Genomic DNA, 17636 nt, shown 5'->3' with positions numbered 1-17636 from the left:
CGGGCTCACTGCAAGCTCCGCCTCCCAGGTTCACGCCATTCTCTTGCCTCAGCCTCCCAAGTAGCTGGGACTACAGGCGCCCACCACCACGCCCGGCTAATTTTTTTGTATTTTTAGTAGAGTCGGGGTTTCACCATGTTAGCCAAGATGGTCTCCATCTCCTGACCTCGTGATCCACCCGCCTCAGCCTCCCAAAGTGCTGGGATTACAGATGTGAGCCACCACGCCCAGCCTCAAGTGGCAGTTTTTATAAGCCACCTGTGAACGACCTTGTGGGTGCTGAAAGGACAGCAAGTTTTGAAGCCTCTTACAGTACACGTATGCAGATGATTATTGTGTATATCAAAGTCTCCTCCCCCAAAAAACAGCCACCTGATGGAAGGAAGAACCCAGCCAATAGGGAAAGGAAAAAAAAGAAAACTTTACAAGCTCTTCAGCATTCGCTGGAGTGGAGGGATGTGCAAGTTTAAGTTTAAATCCAGAAACTGTGAAGAGAACATTTCAAGAAGTGGAATAAAATTGGACTTACTTGGGATGGTCTCTGGAATGAATGACGGTGGGGTTATTTATTAAAAGGGGCTTCAAGGCCAGATGGAAGACATTCCTCAGTCTTTTGCTGAGTCAGTGAATGTACTTAAACTTTGCCTACCTCTTCTGGGAGTTGGTGTGTGATTTTACACTGCTAAAGGATAACGTTGCAAACTTCATGAGGCTACTGTGAATAGCTAATGAGGGCAAGCAGTCGGGCTATATAAATCAATATTATTAATTGCACCAATAATAAACATACAAATTCCATTATTAGCCTTAGCATACAACTGCTTGTTACAAAACCACGTACATTTTAGTGCCTGCTTTTTTTGCCACGGATCCATTAGGGAATTCTTTATTGTTTTTATATTAAAGCCTGAAAAATATAAAAGCTTGTCTTTATTTTTTATAATGCTGTCATTTCAAAACAGAACACCCACGCATGCATGCATGTACACATATAAACACGAAACGAAGAAAAGAAAAATGACTTAAGTTGCAAAGTAAAATGAGAAAAAGACAAAAGGTTCGTTGTAGCCCCAGCTGCAGGAGAATAATAGGTTCAAAGGGGTTTTACCGAGAGAAATGATGCTCAGAGCAGGGAGCAGAGAGGCTGGGAAGGAATGCAAAGACAGCTGAGGAGGCAGGGCGCCCTGGAGACGCTGCAGAGAGCACAGCAGCTGCTGAGGCCAGGCAAAGGTTGCATTCCTGCCTTCCCAGGTACCTGCTTTCAAAGGCTGAGCCATCCTCATTTATTATTTGTTTTGTCAAACATTAAAACATTCCTGCCACTGCAAAGTCCTACATCTCAGACTCCCAGGAATAAATAAATGAAAAACCAGGACACGGTTTCAGGACTCCTACCATGTGCCATGCCCTATCACAAGACAAATAAATGAGGACCCCAGTAGGGAATTAATTAATCTTCCGAGAAATGAAGAAATGGGGAGATGGTTCTTTGGGTGATACCTTTCCCACAGGAAGAAATAACAGAAGGTATTTATGACATTTTTCTTTTCCTAGTTGTTGCAAGTTAAGAATCGTAGGCTTTTACTTAAAAACATGTAAATATTGGAGGAGAGGAGATGTCTTCACAGAGTTGAAAATGATTATGAAGAACCGGTTTTCGGCCAGGCATGGTGGCTCACGCCTGTAATACCAGCATTTTGGGAGGCCGAGGTGGGTGGATCACTTGAGGTCAGGAGTTTAAGACCAGCCTGGCCAACATGGTGAAACACCATCTCTACTAAAACTACAAAAATTAGCCAGGTGTGGTGGCGCACACCTGTAATCCCACCTACTCGGGAGGCTGAGGTGGGAGGATCGCTTGAACCCAGGAGGCAGAGGCTGCAGTGAGCCAAGATTGTGCCACTGCACCCCAGCCTGAGTGACAGTGAGACTCCGTCTCAAAACAATAAAATAAAAAATAAAGAACCGGTTTTCAGTGCCCCAATTCCTGGATGTAATTGGGGTATTTGGTACAAGAGGGGTTTACCAACCCCAACTACATGATGAACTTACTTCCTTCACCAAGTACCCAAAGATGGACAAACCCAGCTGCAGCAACAGTCTCAGAGAACACAAGAGCTCCCAGGCTCACACACCACACAACCCCCAGATTCTGACATAAGAGATAGATTTAGGGACCTCATTGAAATCCCTGGTGATGTGAGACCCCACGAGTGTGCCATCCTTGTGATAAGAGCTAACATCACTGCAGCAAGAACTTTACTTGCATCCGTTCACTGAGTCCTCCCCAGATCCAAGAGGCCGGAACTTCCATTATGCCCACCGTACAGATGAGGAAGTGGCCGAGGCTCAGACAATGAGGAAGAGATAATCAGAAGCTGGCCTGGCCCTCGCAGCTGGCCTTGGTATACTCTCTCCTGTCGAAGAGACACATCAACACAAGGCCACAATTTCACAAGACAATTTCAGCAATGTCACAGGACACTGACATCACACAAGGCCACTCTGACCATGACGGGTCAAAACATAATCAAGACTTCTCCGTCACTCTAGTCCTTGTGGATGCAATCACAGTATGACCCCAAGTCTTGGTCCCGACAGCACCTAACCCAGAGCAAAGCTCACTTCCTGGACCCCTGCCCTGAAATCACCAACATTATCCCCAATCCCCGAGTCTCTTCTGACCCCTCCTAGGGAACTGCTTCACACTCCCAAAGTGCCCAAGGGGTGAACTTATTCCCCCACAGATGTGTCCTGGGGGTCTTTGTCTGGAAGGCATTGCCAGCAGCCTAAGGCCACACATCTGCTGAGTCACAGCACTGCGAAGGGCAGGTTGGGACCCAGGCCGTCGGTCTACAGAGCCCACAATTTCCCTACTGCCTGATCTGCACAGGCATAGCAAAGACGCGTTCCTTTCTCAGCACAAAATGGCAGGGCCTGCTTCGAGCATTTGGATTTCAGGAGAGCGCTGCAAGTACTTTACCTATTGCAATCACTCTTGTTTGGGGTTTTCCCCTAGATACAAAAGCAAAGTTGTGACGGTCACTTGATAATCTATGGCTCTAAGCATTCCTGGGAGTGGGGAGCAGAAAAATGAAAATGGAGAAACCGAAACTTACAATGCCATGCCATGGTCTCCCCTGCACTCCTAAATTACCCCTCTCTCTGCCTCTCTCCCTCCCTCCCTCTAGCTCCATCTCTCCGCCATCTCTCTCTCCCTCCGTCTCTTTCCCTCTCTCTCCTCCCTCTCTCTTCCCCCCTCTCTGCTCCTCCATCTCCCTCTCTTCCTCCATCTCTCTCCCTCCCCCCTTACCCCTCCTTTTTCCTTCCTCTCTCTCTCTCTCTTCCTCTTCCCTCTCTCTCTTTCTCCCTCTTTAGTCCTCCTCCCTCCCCATATATATATATATATCTCCCTCTCCCCAGCTCTCCCTCCCTGTCTCTCTCTCCCTCCCTCTCTTTCTCTCTCTCCTCCGTTTTCTCCTCCTCCCTCTCTTTCTCTCCCGCCCTCTCTCTCTCTCCTTCTCTCTCTCCCATCTCCTTCTCCATCTCTCTCTCCCTCCTCCTTCCCCTCCCCTATCCCTCTCTCTCTTTCCCTCCCTCTCTCTCTCTCCTTCTCTCTCTCCCATCTCCTTCTCCATCTCTGTCTCTCCCTCCTCCTTCCGCTCCCCCATCCCTCTCTCTCTTTCCCTCCCTCTCTGTCTCTCTCTCCTTCTCTCTCTCCCATCTCCTTCTCCATCTCTGTCTCTCCCCCCTCCTTCCGCTCCCCCATCCCTCTCTCTCTTTCCCTCCCTCTCTGTCTCTCTCTCCTTCTCTCTCTCCCATCTCCTTCTCCATCTCTGTCTCTCCCTCCTCCTTCCCCTCCCCCTTCCCTCTCTCTCTTTCCCTCCCTCTCTGTCTCTCTCTCCTCCTTCCCCTCCCCCTTCCCTCTCTCTCTTTCCCTCCCTCTCTGTCTCTCTCTCCTTCTCTCTCTCCCATTTCCTTCTCCATCTCTGTCTCTCCCTCCTCCTCCCCCTCCCTAGCTCTGGCATTCAGGGACTCGTATTTCCTTTCTGATGCTGACAAACAGAGGCTGCTTCACAGTTTCTCTTCTCAGACACCCTGCGGTGGCTGACTAGTCAGAAGGACAGTGGAAGAGGGGATTCAAAGCTGCATTTGCAGAGTAAGCACAGTTTCTAATCAGATCAATGAAAATAACAAAGTTTTCCAATGATGCTCTCACTCACTGGTTGCATAATCCTTTTTTAATGTTTATGTATTATTGTCATTTCTTTGGGGTGGCCTGGGGATAGGCAGACAGAAACAACAGGGAGAGGTCTAAGGCCCTTGTCCCCAGCCACTCCTTGGCAGGGTCACTCAAGGTTCTGTCTTACTCTGCTTTGTCTCCTAGCTAGACAGGGGGAGACACGGGTCTGCGTGTCTTTTATCTCTGGGTCCTCGGTGTTCTGCCCCTGTGCCCCTCCACAAATGTCTGCTCAATGAATGAAGGCCGTGAGGTGGAAAATCACCAGGGCTTGGAAAAAAGAGAGATTTGCAAATTTGACATACACACTAACAAAACGCATCCCCTGCCCCCTCCCAACTGCCTCACTACACTGGCAATGATCTGTGGGGACCCTGTAAAATCTCCCCACAGTTAAGACCATGCTCACTCACTGCCTCATCAAACATTTATCATACAGTTCTTCTGCCTCACACTGCCATGGGGGAACAATGAGGTAAATATGCCGTTCTTACCCCTGAGAAGCGTGGAATCTAATTATCTTCTAGAGATGCTTTGGGGATCTGCTTATTAAATCAATACAAATGATTTGTAATTAGAATATCAATTATTTGTATGCAAATGTGGTCTTCTGGGTGATTGGGGACAAGTCCTAAGGAGCAAAAAAACTCCCCCCACCGTGCCCCCTCAAATTCTTAATTACATTATTTCGTTCATTCATCAAACATGTATTGAGCACCTTTTATATGCCAGGCACAGAGATTGGGACCAAGAATCCATCCCCTGGTTGCTCACAGTCAAGAATGAAGAATCAAGGTGTTCGGGGCCTTGGGAGAGAGCTTGCTTCTTGGGGGCAAGAGGAGAAAGCATGAACCTTCTTCCATCCATCCTGACTGACAGCCACCTAGTTTACCGAGACCCTCAGCTGAGGAGCCAGCCCTGCCGGAGTCCTCCTGCCCGAGTCCGGGGGAGCCTTCCGCAACGTGGGCAAGGGTTAGCAATATGATTGTACCCCTTTTTGCAAAGATATGGGGGTGCGTGGTTCTATGGCTGCCCCATCCCCCATCCAGGCTGGTTCTGAGCTACTGGGTCTGAGTGGGGATTTTTGTTTGTTTGTTTGTTTTTGTTTTTGTTTTTGAGACAGGCTCTCGCTCTGTTGCCTAAGCTGGAGTGGAGTGGCACGATCACAGCTCACTGCAGCCTCGGCCTCCCGGGCTCAAGCAATACTCCCACCTCAGCCTCCTGAGTAGCTGGGACCAAAGGTGTGCGCCACCATACCCAGCTAATTTTCGTATTTTTTTGGTAGCAATGGGATCTCTCTATGTTCCCCGGGCTGGTCTTGAACCCCTAGACTCAAGCAGTCCTCCCAAAATGTTGGGATTAAAATGTTGGGATTACAGGCATGAGTCACCTGGTCTCTGAGTGGGGTTTTTTTTTTTTTTTTTTTTTTTTTTTTTTAACAAATCCTGTGTGCCAGCTTGTCCTGAAACTTCAACCCTTGGTGACCCTGAATCTTCATTAATTAATTTATTCATTCATTCATTTCTTCATTTGTTCACACACTCTTCCATTTGTTGAGACTTTGTTATGCTCTAAGCCCTTGCCAGGTGTTAGAGGGTAGAGTGTTCAGCAGAGATGGATTACTCATGGAGCTGGCTCTCTAGCTGGGAGGGAGATAGTAAAACAATTAACAAATAAGCCCATGCCCCTGACTCTCTCACCATAGCCCCCACTTCTGAGCAACGTCCCCTCATCTGCCCCATGGTCTATTTCATCCAGGTCCTCCATCTCCAGCTTCTCACTGCTCTGGGGCAAGTTACTAAACCTCTTGGTGCCTCAGTGTCCTCATTTGTACACCAAAGAACATCATAATATTACTACCTCTTTGTTGTGAGAATGTATGAGGAATACACACGCAGCTCTTAGAACAGTGCCTGGCATGGAGCACTTGACCAATGGTAGCTGCAGTTGTTGTTATTATTAGTGCATTCTCTACAAAAAATAAAAATAAAAAATAAAAGTAAAAGCCAGGTGTGGTGACGCACACCGTAGTCTCTTGGGAGGCTGAGGTGGGAGGATTGCTTGAGCCTGGAGCAATCAACACTGCAGTGAGCTGTGATGGTGCCACTGCATTCCAGCCTGGACGAGAGAGCAAGCTTCTGTCTCAAAGAAAGAAAGAAAAGGAAAAACCCCACTGAAGATGCTACACTGCCGGATTTGAAGATGGGGCAAGTGGCCATGAGCCAGGGACTGTGTGTGACCTCTGGAAGCTGGAAAAGGCAAGGAATGGGTTTTTCCTAGAGCCTCCGGACAGAACACGGCCCTACCATCACCTTAATTTTAGCCTTATGGGACCCAGTTTTTGATATCTGACCTCCAGAACTGTAAGATCATAAATATGTGTTGTTTTCAGCCACTTCGTTTGTGGTCATTTGTTACAGCAACCATAGGAAACTAAAACATATGCTAATAAGGTGCTGGACCCAGAACAGGAGAACAGGAGCTCAGTCCACGTGAGTGACTGTTATTCCCCTTGCCTTTCCCCATGCAGGCCCCCGCAGCCCACGTACGCCACAACCTTTGCAGCTGTTGTTCCTCGGCTGGGAGGACCCTTCCTTTTTTTTCCTGTCTGGCAAGATCTTTCTTATGGTTTTTTTTTCCAAAACTGTTCTGTAACATCCTCTGAGGTTCTAAGTTTTCTCTCAGTCTCGAGTAAAGTTAATTGTCTCGTCATAGCTTTCTTCTCATCCATTTTCGTGTTTATCACGGATTGTGATGATTTTGTTTTTCTGCAACATCCCCCCGCCAGACGGTGAGGCTAAATGCATCTAGTGCTGGAGGCTCACACAGTAGATGCTGAGGAAATGCAAAAGATATATAACAAATTAAATACATAAATGCTATAAGTAAATAAATAAATTCCATTAAAATCTGATTGCAAATTTTATTAAAAACCTGGATGAAAGAATGCATTAAAGAGAAAAAGTGAGTGATGGGTAAGTGACTGAGGCCATGAAGGATAGGGGGACTTGGACAGCCAGAGGTGGCTGTGTTTCCAAAGGAGGAAAAGGGATGAAGAGGATGACAACAAAGTCACTCATTTCCTTAACACGGTTCAGCATTGTGTGTTCTGGTTGATCAGAGGGTCTGAGTGCCTGAGAGTTTGCCCCCTACAGAAGGAGGTTGGAAATTCAATTTAAAAAATGTTAAACAAGTTTAATTTTAGAATAGCATTTTTTTAAATTTAGAGTATGTTTGGAGTTACAGAAAAGTTGCAAAGATAATAAAGAGAGTTTCCATTTACGCGACACCCAATTTCCCCATTCTTAACATATATTACTGTGGCACATCTGTCACGACTAATGAACCATTGTTAATATGATGAATACATTATTGTTAACTCCATATTTTATGCAGATTTCCGTGCTTTTCCTCTAATGTCCTTTCTTTGCTTCTGGATACCACCTTACCTTTACTTGTCATGCCTCCTTGGGCTCCTCTGAGCTGTGACACCTTCTGATACTTCCCTTGTTTTTTATGACCTTGCCCTTGAGAAGTACTAGCCAGTGTTTTACAGAATGTCCTTCAGTTTAAGATTTTCTGATGTTTTTCTTATGACTTGACTGGGGTGGGCTTTGGAGGTGAAGACCACAAAGGTGAAATGCATGTCATATCACATCATATCAAGAGTACCTCCTATCAGCAGGACTTATTAGTAACGATGTTGACCTTGATCACCTGGCTTACCAATGGCTTCCCAGAGTCCCACTATTAAAGTTGCTTTTCCCCCGACTTTCCATCCTGTAGTCTTTGGAAGAAAGCTGCTAAGCATAGCACTCGGTTAAGGGGTGGAAGTTATGTTCCACGTCCTGGAGGGAGGAGTATATCTAACATCAATTATTTACAATTTTTCTGTATGGGAGATGTGTCACTTCTACTCTATTTATTATTCAATCATTTATTGATGTCGTTATAGACTCAAGGATATTTATTTTCTACTTTGATTTGTTTATTTATTTATTTTTGTAGAGACAAAGTCTTGTTATGTTGCCCAGGCTGGTTTTGAACTTCTGGGCTCAAGCGATCCTCCCGCCTTGACCTCTCAAAGTGTTGAGATTACAGGTGTAAGCCACTGTACCCGGCCTATTTTCTACTTTGGGTTATAATCCAATACTATGTTATTTATTTTATTATTCAAATTGTCACAGCTTCAGCCATTGGGAGCTCTTCCAGTTGGTGTCCCTTTGACATGTTCTCATTATTTTATCTTTTGAGCACTTCCTTACTTTCTACCTATACAAGATGTTCCAAGTTCACCTCAAATATTCCCTACCCCAGGCCAAGAATCATCCATATTTCCAAAAAGTCCTGGTTTCCATTTCTGGGGAAATGGTATGAGAAACTAACATCTGAGGCATGGGTGCAACGAAGTGTTTTTAACATGAAAACTTTACTCTGGCGACTTCTGTTTCTGGCAATATGGAGGATTAGACATGCTGAGTGACCCTTCGCATCAAAACAACTCACATGCTGGATAAAATATTGTAAATGCATTGATGAGCCAGCATAAGGAGTGTTCTGAAGCCAAACAGTGAAGGGAAGATTAAGCCCTTAGGGATAAGCTGAGTCCCAAAGCTGGTTTTTTGGTTTTTTTTTGTTGTTGTTGTTGTTGTTTTGTCCTGGGGAATTGTGGAAGCCTGTGAACAAGTGATTTAATTTTCTCAGTACTTTAGGTTTTATAGGACAAAAGACAAAGCTCAGGGCCCACCCAAGTTGGGAAGTCTAGCAGGATCCTTCAGTGTACAATGAGCCCAAAACACTGCCCCTAGCCCCAAAGGAAAAGTGTCAGGTGGAGGCACTCAGTGAGGGGAAAAGGCCAATTATCCTAAGAATCAGGAGCACAGGGTAGGCTTCCCAAAGGTTTGCAGCCCAAATTCACACTACCTGGGTGGTCTGAAAATCTGAAACTGAGACCTGAAAGCTACCCTGGTCAGTGCCCACCCTCCACTTCTACCTGGAATAAGACAAGGCAAAGGCAAATTCTTTCTGGAGGAGCCACCTTCAGCCCAGGTGTGGCTGATTGTATATTCTGCAGATGCTGAAACAATATTTCCTACACGATGTGCTCTCCTAGAAACTTGCCATATCCCACCAGGAGGTAGAGTTTCCATCCCCACCCTTTCAAACTGTACAGGCCTCTTGACTGCCTCAAAGGATAAAATGCAGTGAGCAAGTGATCCCACATGACTTCTGAGGCTAGGTTAGAAAAGGTGATACAGCCTCCATCTGGGACTCTCTCTCTTTCTCTTTCTCTCTCTCTCCCTCCCTCTCTCTGACACTAGCTTGCAAGCCCTGAGCCGCTATGTAAAAAGTCCCGTTACCTGAAGCCTTGATCTGGAGAGACAGCTCAGGGACAAAACATATAAGTCATAGAGAAATGACCACAGAGTCCCAGGTGTTCCCATTGGCTGAACTCTTCCAGCCAGGGGCCAGACCTGTGAGCATGCAAGCCTTCCAATGATTCCAGACTGGATAATGAAGAATTTGGCCTTACCCAGACAGATCTGGCCTTTGTCCTGGTGTTTGGGAAGTAATCTCTGGGTCCTCAGAATGTTTTAACTGATAGGAGTATTCACCTGGTAGCCTTGTGTCATACTGGATAGTCATAACAAGGTGATTGGGGGTGGGGGCTGGCCAGACAGCAAGGGGTTGGCTACCAAAGACCAACAGTGTGGCTCAGGGTGGGGACTTGGGATCATGTGATATCAGTTGACCTGGAGACTGAAATCATTCATATGGGCAATCAATCAATCATGCGTGCATAATGGAGCTTCAGTAAAAACTATGGACACTGAAGCTCAGGCAAGCTTCTATGGTAATACTCCATGCGCTTTGTTACTCACTGACACTAAGAGTCACACATCCTGTATTAGTTTGTTCTCACACTGCTAATAAAGACATACCCGAGACAGGGTAATTGTAAAGGAAAGAGGTTTAGTGGACACACAGTTCTACATGGCTGGGGAGGCCTCACAGTCCTCTATGGCTGGGGAGGTCTCACAGTCATGGCAGAAGACGAAGGAAGAACAAAGGGATGTCTTACGTGGCAGCAGGGAAGAGAATTTGTGCAGGGGAATTTCCCTTTATAAAACCACTAGATCTCATGAGACTTACTCACTATCACAAGAACAGCATGGGAAAAACCTGCCCCCGTGATTCAATTACCTCCCACCGGGTCCCTCCCACAACACTTGGGGATTATCACAGTTCAAGGTGAGATTTGGGTGGGGACACACAGCCAAACCATATCATGTCCTGACTCCATGGGGGAGGGCGACAGAAGCTCCACATTTGGAGCCCTCTGCCCTATGCTCGTCTTCCCTTGGCTGATTTGATCTGTATACATTCCCTATAATAAACCAAAACCATGAGTACACTTGCTTTCAGTGAGTTCTGAGGGTTCTTCCAGTGAATTATCAAACTGGAGAGTGGTTTGAAGACACCAACAAACTTGCAGTTGGTGTCAGAGGGAGGGTGATTTAGGAACTATGCCCTTTAACTTTGTAGTTGGCCCTAAACTCCCTGCACAGACTCAGCTGCTGTTTTACGAAAGCCACATGAGAGGCTGAGTGTGAACCACCCAGCAGAGCCCAGTCAACCCCCATAAGTGTGAGTGAGAATAATTAAATGGTTGTTTATATTTGGGCCGCTAAGTTTTGGAGGTAACTGAAATGCTCGGCCTCCAAGGATTCTCACAGATAAGGTCAAAGGCAATAAAACACACAAGGAAACAGGCCCCACTGAGCCAAAGCCCCCAGAAACAATAAAAGTAGAACTGCACACAAGTCAGGCACTGAACAGACTGTAAAAATAAGTATGTCTACTATGTTTAAAGAAATAAAAAAGGGATTGGTAGCTATGAAGCTGTTGTCTCTCAGCTCCAAATTAACCCTCTACACCCTGCTCTGACATACTGGGGCTGAGTCTCTGGACATGTCATTTCTCCTCAGTCAGCAGGTTTTCTCTCAGGCTCCACTGGGAGAGGCACTCAAGGAACACCTGAAATCGGAAGAGAGGAGAAGGGACCAGTCTTTCCTGTCCTGTTCCTGTTCTTGACAGTGTTGCTTCAGCAGTGATCTTTCATCCGAAAGCAGTAGTTGTTCAGTCTCCACGTGGTTTTGGCACTCCCAGAAGTAGCCTCATTGTATCCCCTCAGAGGCCCCAGCCCTGGCCAGTGCTCCCTCCTCAGGAGTCCGTGGCCACCTCCATGAAGCCCTCCCACTGAGCTCCTGGAGTCCCATAACCCCAGCATCTTCCCTGTGTTCTCTTAACCCTAGGAACGGTAGTTTCTTCCTGCCATTACTACCCTTGTGATACCTCAACGTCTTCTTCTTTTGGCTTTGACAGTTCGCCATTACCTGTTTAACCAGTTCCTTATACTAAATTATCTTTGTTAAAACAGCTGGTGTAATTTCTGCTTTCCTGGCTGGAGCTTGACTAACAGAGCACTTGGTACCAAGAGTGGTCCCAGGAAACAGACTCTCAAAGAAGGGATTCTGGGATTGGATTGGCCACATCCTCATGCTTGACTGCAGTGCCTATGAAATATAGAATACAAGCACAGGTGTGCTGAATACCAGCTGGTGAGAGCCAGTCATACACACCTCTTTTCAACTCTGTGTTCAGTGACATCCCATTGGCAGCCTAAAATCAGTCATGGTGGGAGTGTTTATACCATAGAAATCTGCAAAAGCTGGCTGGGCATGGTGGCTCACAGCTGTAATCACAGCACGCTGGGAGGCTGAGTCAGGAGGATCACTTGAGGCCAGGAGTTTGAGGTTACGGTGAGCTACGATCGTACCACTGCACTCTGTCCTGGGTGACAGAGTGTGACCCTGTCTCAAAAAAATAAAATCAACCGCTTTTCCCCTGGCTGGCAGCACAGAGGCCACACGATGCCTAGAGTTACTGTAAAAGACGTGAACCAGCAGGAGTTTGTCAGAGCTCTGGCAGCCTTCCTCAAAAAGTCCGGGAAGCTGAAAGTCCCCGAATGGGTGGACACCGTCAAGCTGGCCAAGCACAAAGAGCTTGCTCCCTATGATGAGAACTGGTTCTACACGCGAGCTGCTTCCACAGCACGGCACCTGTACCTCCGGGGTGGCGCTGGGGTTGGCTCCATGACCAAGATCTATGGGGGACGTCAGAGAAACGGCGTCATGCCCAGTCACTTCAGCCAAGGCTCCAAGAGTGTGGCCCGCCGGGTCCTCCAAGCCCTGGAGGGGCTGAAAATGGTGGAAAAGGACCAAGACGGGGGCCGCAAACTGACACCTCAGGGACAGAGAGATCTGGACAGAATCGCTGGACAGGTGGCAGCTGCCAACAAGAAGCATTAGAACAAACCATGCTGGATTAATAAATTGCCTCATTCATAAAATAAATAAATAAATAAAATCAACCAAACAAACGAAAAAACAAAGAAAAGGAAATAAAAGGAATCTGCAAAGACTACAGATATTATTTCCCCCCGAGAGAGCCAGTTTACTATACACCAGTGATTACAAGTAATCAATGGCTCATACTGACATCACTACTAATATCATTTGATTGTGACAATGTTCCCACTGAAGTAAGGGCATGGAGAGCCATGGGACTGCCACACTTACATGGTAGTGATGACTTCAGGACCGTGGGATGAGATAGCTATTTCTGAGTTCACTGGAGTTATTATGGCAAGTAAAGGACACGCTCCAGTCTTTAAACTCTCAGCTTAACTCACAGTCAGAGAACCAGAGAGATTCTACAGAGCCCTGAAATAATCCTTTATTTCTTGTAGTTGTAGATTTTTTTTTTTTTGAGGTGGAGTTTTGCTCTTGTTGCCCAGGCTGGAGTGCAATGGCATGATCTCGGCTTACTGCAACCTCTGCCTCCCGGATTCAAGCTTTTCTCCTGCCTCAGTCTCCCAAGTAGCTGGGATTACAGGCAGCTGCCACTACGCCCAGCTAATTTTTTGTATTTTTAGTAGAGACGGGGTTTCACTATGTTGGCCAGGTTGGTCTCAAACCCCTGACCTCAAGTGATACACCCGCCTCGGCCTCCCCAAGTGCTGGGATTACAGGTGTGAGCTACCGCACCTGGCCTAGCTGTAGATTTTTGACCTTGCTGAAAATTATTCCCAAACTTTAATTGAGTGGGCTGCAGGATTACAACATAAATGGAATTCATACATTTAGCAGAATCTCAAGCAGTGTGTTTGGCTGTGTACTTTGTGTGGCTGAGAAACGACCAAGAGCACAGAGGTGCACGGGCCCCTGGGTAATGGATGATCAGGGACGGAGAGAGCAGGTGTGGATATGTGGTGAGGAGGTCTGGGAGGAGGTACTAGATACCTCTCAGGATGGGTGTGAAGACACTGGTGTCTTGGCCAAGCACGGTGGCTCACGCCTGTAATCCCAGCACTTTGGGAGGCCAAGGCAGGTGAATCACGAGGTCAGGAGTTCAAGACCATCCTGGCCAACATGGTAAAACACCGTCTCTACTAAAAATAAAAAAAATAGCCGGGCGTGGTGGTGGGCGTCTGTAATCCCAGCTACTCGGGAGGCTTGCTTGAACCTGGGAGGTGGAGGTTGCAGTGAGCTGAGTTCGTGCCACTGCACTCCAGCCTGGGCAACAGAGCAAGACTCCGTCTCTAAATTAAAAAAAAAAAAAAGACACTGGTGTCTCATGTGAATGCCTGCTCAAAGACATCTAGTGCAGCAGCGACTCTATTAATTGAGTGGACGAGATGGCACATTCTGCAGACAACAGTCAGCCTTTCCCACAGCTGTGCCATTGCGTGCTGAATGAGCTTATTTATGCAGTGGCCATGGTGGCAGGTGTGGAGGCTCTGTATGGGCTTAGGAACGTGGGCTTCCCCTTACCAAAGTGACCTGGCAGAAGAGACCAACACTAAAGCTTTGTTATGGCACCATTCCCTGGGGGAGGGCAGAGGAGCTGGGAACCAGTGTTAAAAAACCTATAAATGTGGCCAGGCACAGTGGCTCATGCCATTAATCTCAGCACTTTGGGAGGCTGAGATGAGAGGATTGCATAAACTCAGGAGCTCGAGACCAGCCTGGGTAATGTGGTGAAATCCCATCTCTACAAAACATTCAAACATTAGCCGGGTGTGGTGGTGCTTACCTGTAGTCTCAGCTACTCGGGAGGCTGAGGTGGGAGGATGGCTTGAGCCCATGAGGTAGAGGTTGCAGTGACCCAACATTGCACCACTGCACTCTAGCCCGGGCAACAGAGGGAGACCTTGTCTCAAATAATAATAAGAAAAAAAAAAAAAGAAAAATCACAACCTATAACTACTTGGATATGTAAAAGAACAAAATAGAACTTATAGGCTTAAAAAAAAATAAACAAAATGAAAAACTCCTGAAACAGGTTTATCAATAGCCTAAGAGATAATTAGTGACTAGAAAAAAGATCTGAAGAACTATCCAGAACATGGAACATAAAGAGGACAGATTAAGATGTGATAGAGAGGTTAATAGACATGGAGAAGGGTACAAGACTTCTGTCTTTTTCTTTCACAATCCACAGTAATAAATGTATTTTACTTGTGACTCACTCCATAGATAATGTGTATAAGTATATTAATAAACACAACTGAAACAAAAGATTCATGAAATAATACAATACACTCCAATATATTATATTCTTGTTCTCCAATATATTATATTCTCATTCTTTCTCAACACTGGTAACAATCTACTATATTGATTTCATAAGCCACTGTTGGAAAACAACCTACAGCTTGAAAAATATTAGTTGAATAACTACTAATCACACTACAAGATGTAAAGAGTGAGAGAATGAGGTTGAGATAACATTTATTTTTATTTTTTCTTTTTTTGAGACAGGATCTCACTCTGTTACCCCAGGCTGGAGTGCAATGGTATAATGGTTCACTGCAGCCTCGACCTCTTGGGCTCAAGTCCTCCCACCTCAGCCTCCTGAGTAACTGGGACTACAGGCATGCACCACCATGCATGGCTAATTTTTTTTTTTTTTTTGTATTTTTTGTGGAGATGGGGTTTCACCATGTTGCCCAAGCTGGTCTTGAACTCCTGGATTCAAGCAATCTGCCCTCCTTGGCCTCCTAAATTGCTGGGACTACAGGCATGAACCACTGTGTCCATCCAAGATAACATTTAAAAGAGATATTTTCATATATGATACATGGATGAACTTTGGGGACTTTATGCTAGGCAAAATAAGCCAGTCACAAAAGGACAAATATTGTATGATTCTGCTTAGAAGTACCTAGACTAGTCAAATTCATGAGGCAGGACATGGAATGGTGGTTGCCAGGGGCTTAGGAGAGGGAGCATGGGGAATGATTGTTCAAGGGGTACAGAGGTCTAGTTTTGCAAGATGAAGGGAGTTCTAAGATGGATGATGGTGAGGTTGCACCACAACAGGAATGTTCTTAATACCACTGTATACTTCAAAATGATAGATAGTAAATTTTATGTTATGTGTATCTTACCACAATAAAAAAGTAAAATTAAATTGAAAAAAAAAAAAAGGTATTGTCTGAGAGTTTTCAAGAATAATGAGGCCAGGCAGGGTGGCTCACGCCTGTAATCCCAGCACTTTGGGAGGCCGAGGCGGGCGGATCACGAGGTCAGGAGATCGAGACCATCCTGGCTAACACGGTGAAACCCCGTCTCTACTAAAAATACAAAAAATTGGCCGGGCGTGGCGGCGGGCGCCTGTAGTCCCAGCTGCTCCGGAGGCTGAGGCAGGAGAATGGCGTGAACCTGGAAGATGGAGCTTGCAGTGAGCCCAGATCGCACCACTGCACTCCAGCCTGGGCGACAGAGCGAGACTCTGTCTCAAAAAAAAAAAAAAAAAGAATAATGAAAGACACCAATCATCAAATTCAGAAAGCCCAAAGAATTCAAGGCAGGATAAATAAAAAGATACAGCATGAGCTGGGCATGGTGGCTCATGCCTGTAATCCCAACACTTTGGGAGGTCGAGGTGGGTGGATTACCTGAGGTCAGGAGTTTGAGACCATCCTGGCCAACGTGGCAAAACTCCGTCTCAACTAAAAACACAAAAATTAGCCGGGCGTGGTGATGCGTGCCTGTAATCCCAGCGACTCAGTAGGCTGAGGCAGGAGAATCGCTTGAACATGGGAGGCGGAGGTTGCAGTGAGCTGAGATGGCGTCACTGCACTCCAGACTGGGGGACAGAGCGAGACTCCGTCTCAAAAAACAAAAAAAAAGATACAGCATGGTAAAACTGTAGAACATGAGAAGAGGGAGAAAAGACCAACAACCTATGAAGGAACGACGTAAGATTGTCACTGGACTCCTGAGGAGTAACGAGGGGGAACAGGCAAACAGTGGATGGCAATCCACTGTGCTGACAGAGGACAGCTGTCATTCAAGCAAGCAAGCCAAAATATCTTTCAAGAACAAGGGCAAGGCCAGGTGCAGTGGCTCACGCCTGTAATCCTAGCACTTTGGAGGATGAGGCAGGAGGATCACTTGAGCCCAGGAGTTTGAGACCAGCCTGGGCAACATAGTGAGATTTTACAGAAAATAAAAAAATTAGCTGGGCGTGGTGGTGCAGGCTTTTAGTCCCAGCTACACGGGAGTCTGAGGTGGGAGGATTGCTTCAGCCTGAGAGACACAGGCTGCAGTGAGCCATGATCATGCCACTGCACTCCAGCATGGGCAACAGAGCAAGACCTCATCTCCAAAATAAATAAATAAATAAATAAATAAATAAATAAAAACAACAAAAGGCAAAAATGAATCCATTTGCGACAAACAGAAACTGAGAGGGTTTGCACCAACAAAGCTACAAAAAAATAAAATTTAAAGGATTTACTGCAGGCAAAAGGAGAGCGATCCTGTTGGTGAAAGCTGAGATGCAAGAAGAAAAGGTGGATACAAATGGTAATTGTGTGGCTGAATCTAAACTAATGTTGACTGAATAAAACAATTTAGTAATGTCTCCTGGGGTTACAATGGCAAAGATTAAACTTAACATACACTACATTAAGGTGTATAATTTAGAGGATGGGTGATTAAAGTACTCCAAAGTCTTTATATTTTAAGGAAACAGGGTAAAGACATTTTTACAAATATTTAAAGATACTGGACTTTCACAAGGTAAGTATGCATGCCCAAAATTTTGAAGTAACCACTAAAACTTAGAAATAGAGTAAATAGGTGAAGAAAATCAGAATGAGAATAAAAATAAACCCTAAAGAAAAAGGAAAGGGGAAAAAAAACAGGCAGGACAAATAGAAATAACAAAATACAATGGTAGAAATAATTCCAGATATATTAGTAAATATAATAAATATAAATGGACTAAATGCTCCAGTTAAAATACAAAGGTTAGTCTTTTA

General features: G+C 45.7%; 1 pseudogene across 1 annotated transcript; it reads left to right on the top strand.

Annotated features, from left to right (window-relative positions):
* Nucleotides 1-12150: 12150 nt before the first annotated feature.
* Nucleotides 12151-12612, top strand: LOC100584124 (annotated as a pseudogene). Its single transcript, XR_001116789.2, has one exon. The product of XR_001116789.2 is annotated as a 40S ribosomal protein S19 pseudogene (transcript).
* Nucleotides 12613-17636: the final 5024 nt, after the last annotated feature.

Source organism: Nomascus leucogenys, chromosome 13 (assembly GCF_006542625.1).
Source record: "Nomascus leucogenys isolate Asia chromosome 13, Asia_NLE_v1, whole genome shotgun sequence".
Classification (NCBI taxonomy): domain Eukaryota; kingdom Metazoa; phylum Chordata; class Mammalia; order Primates; family Hylobatidae; genus Nomascus; species Nomascus leucogenys.
This window is presented reverse-complemented; position numbering and strand designations above follow the sequence as displayed.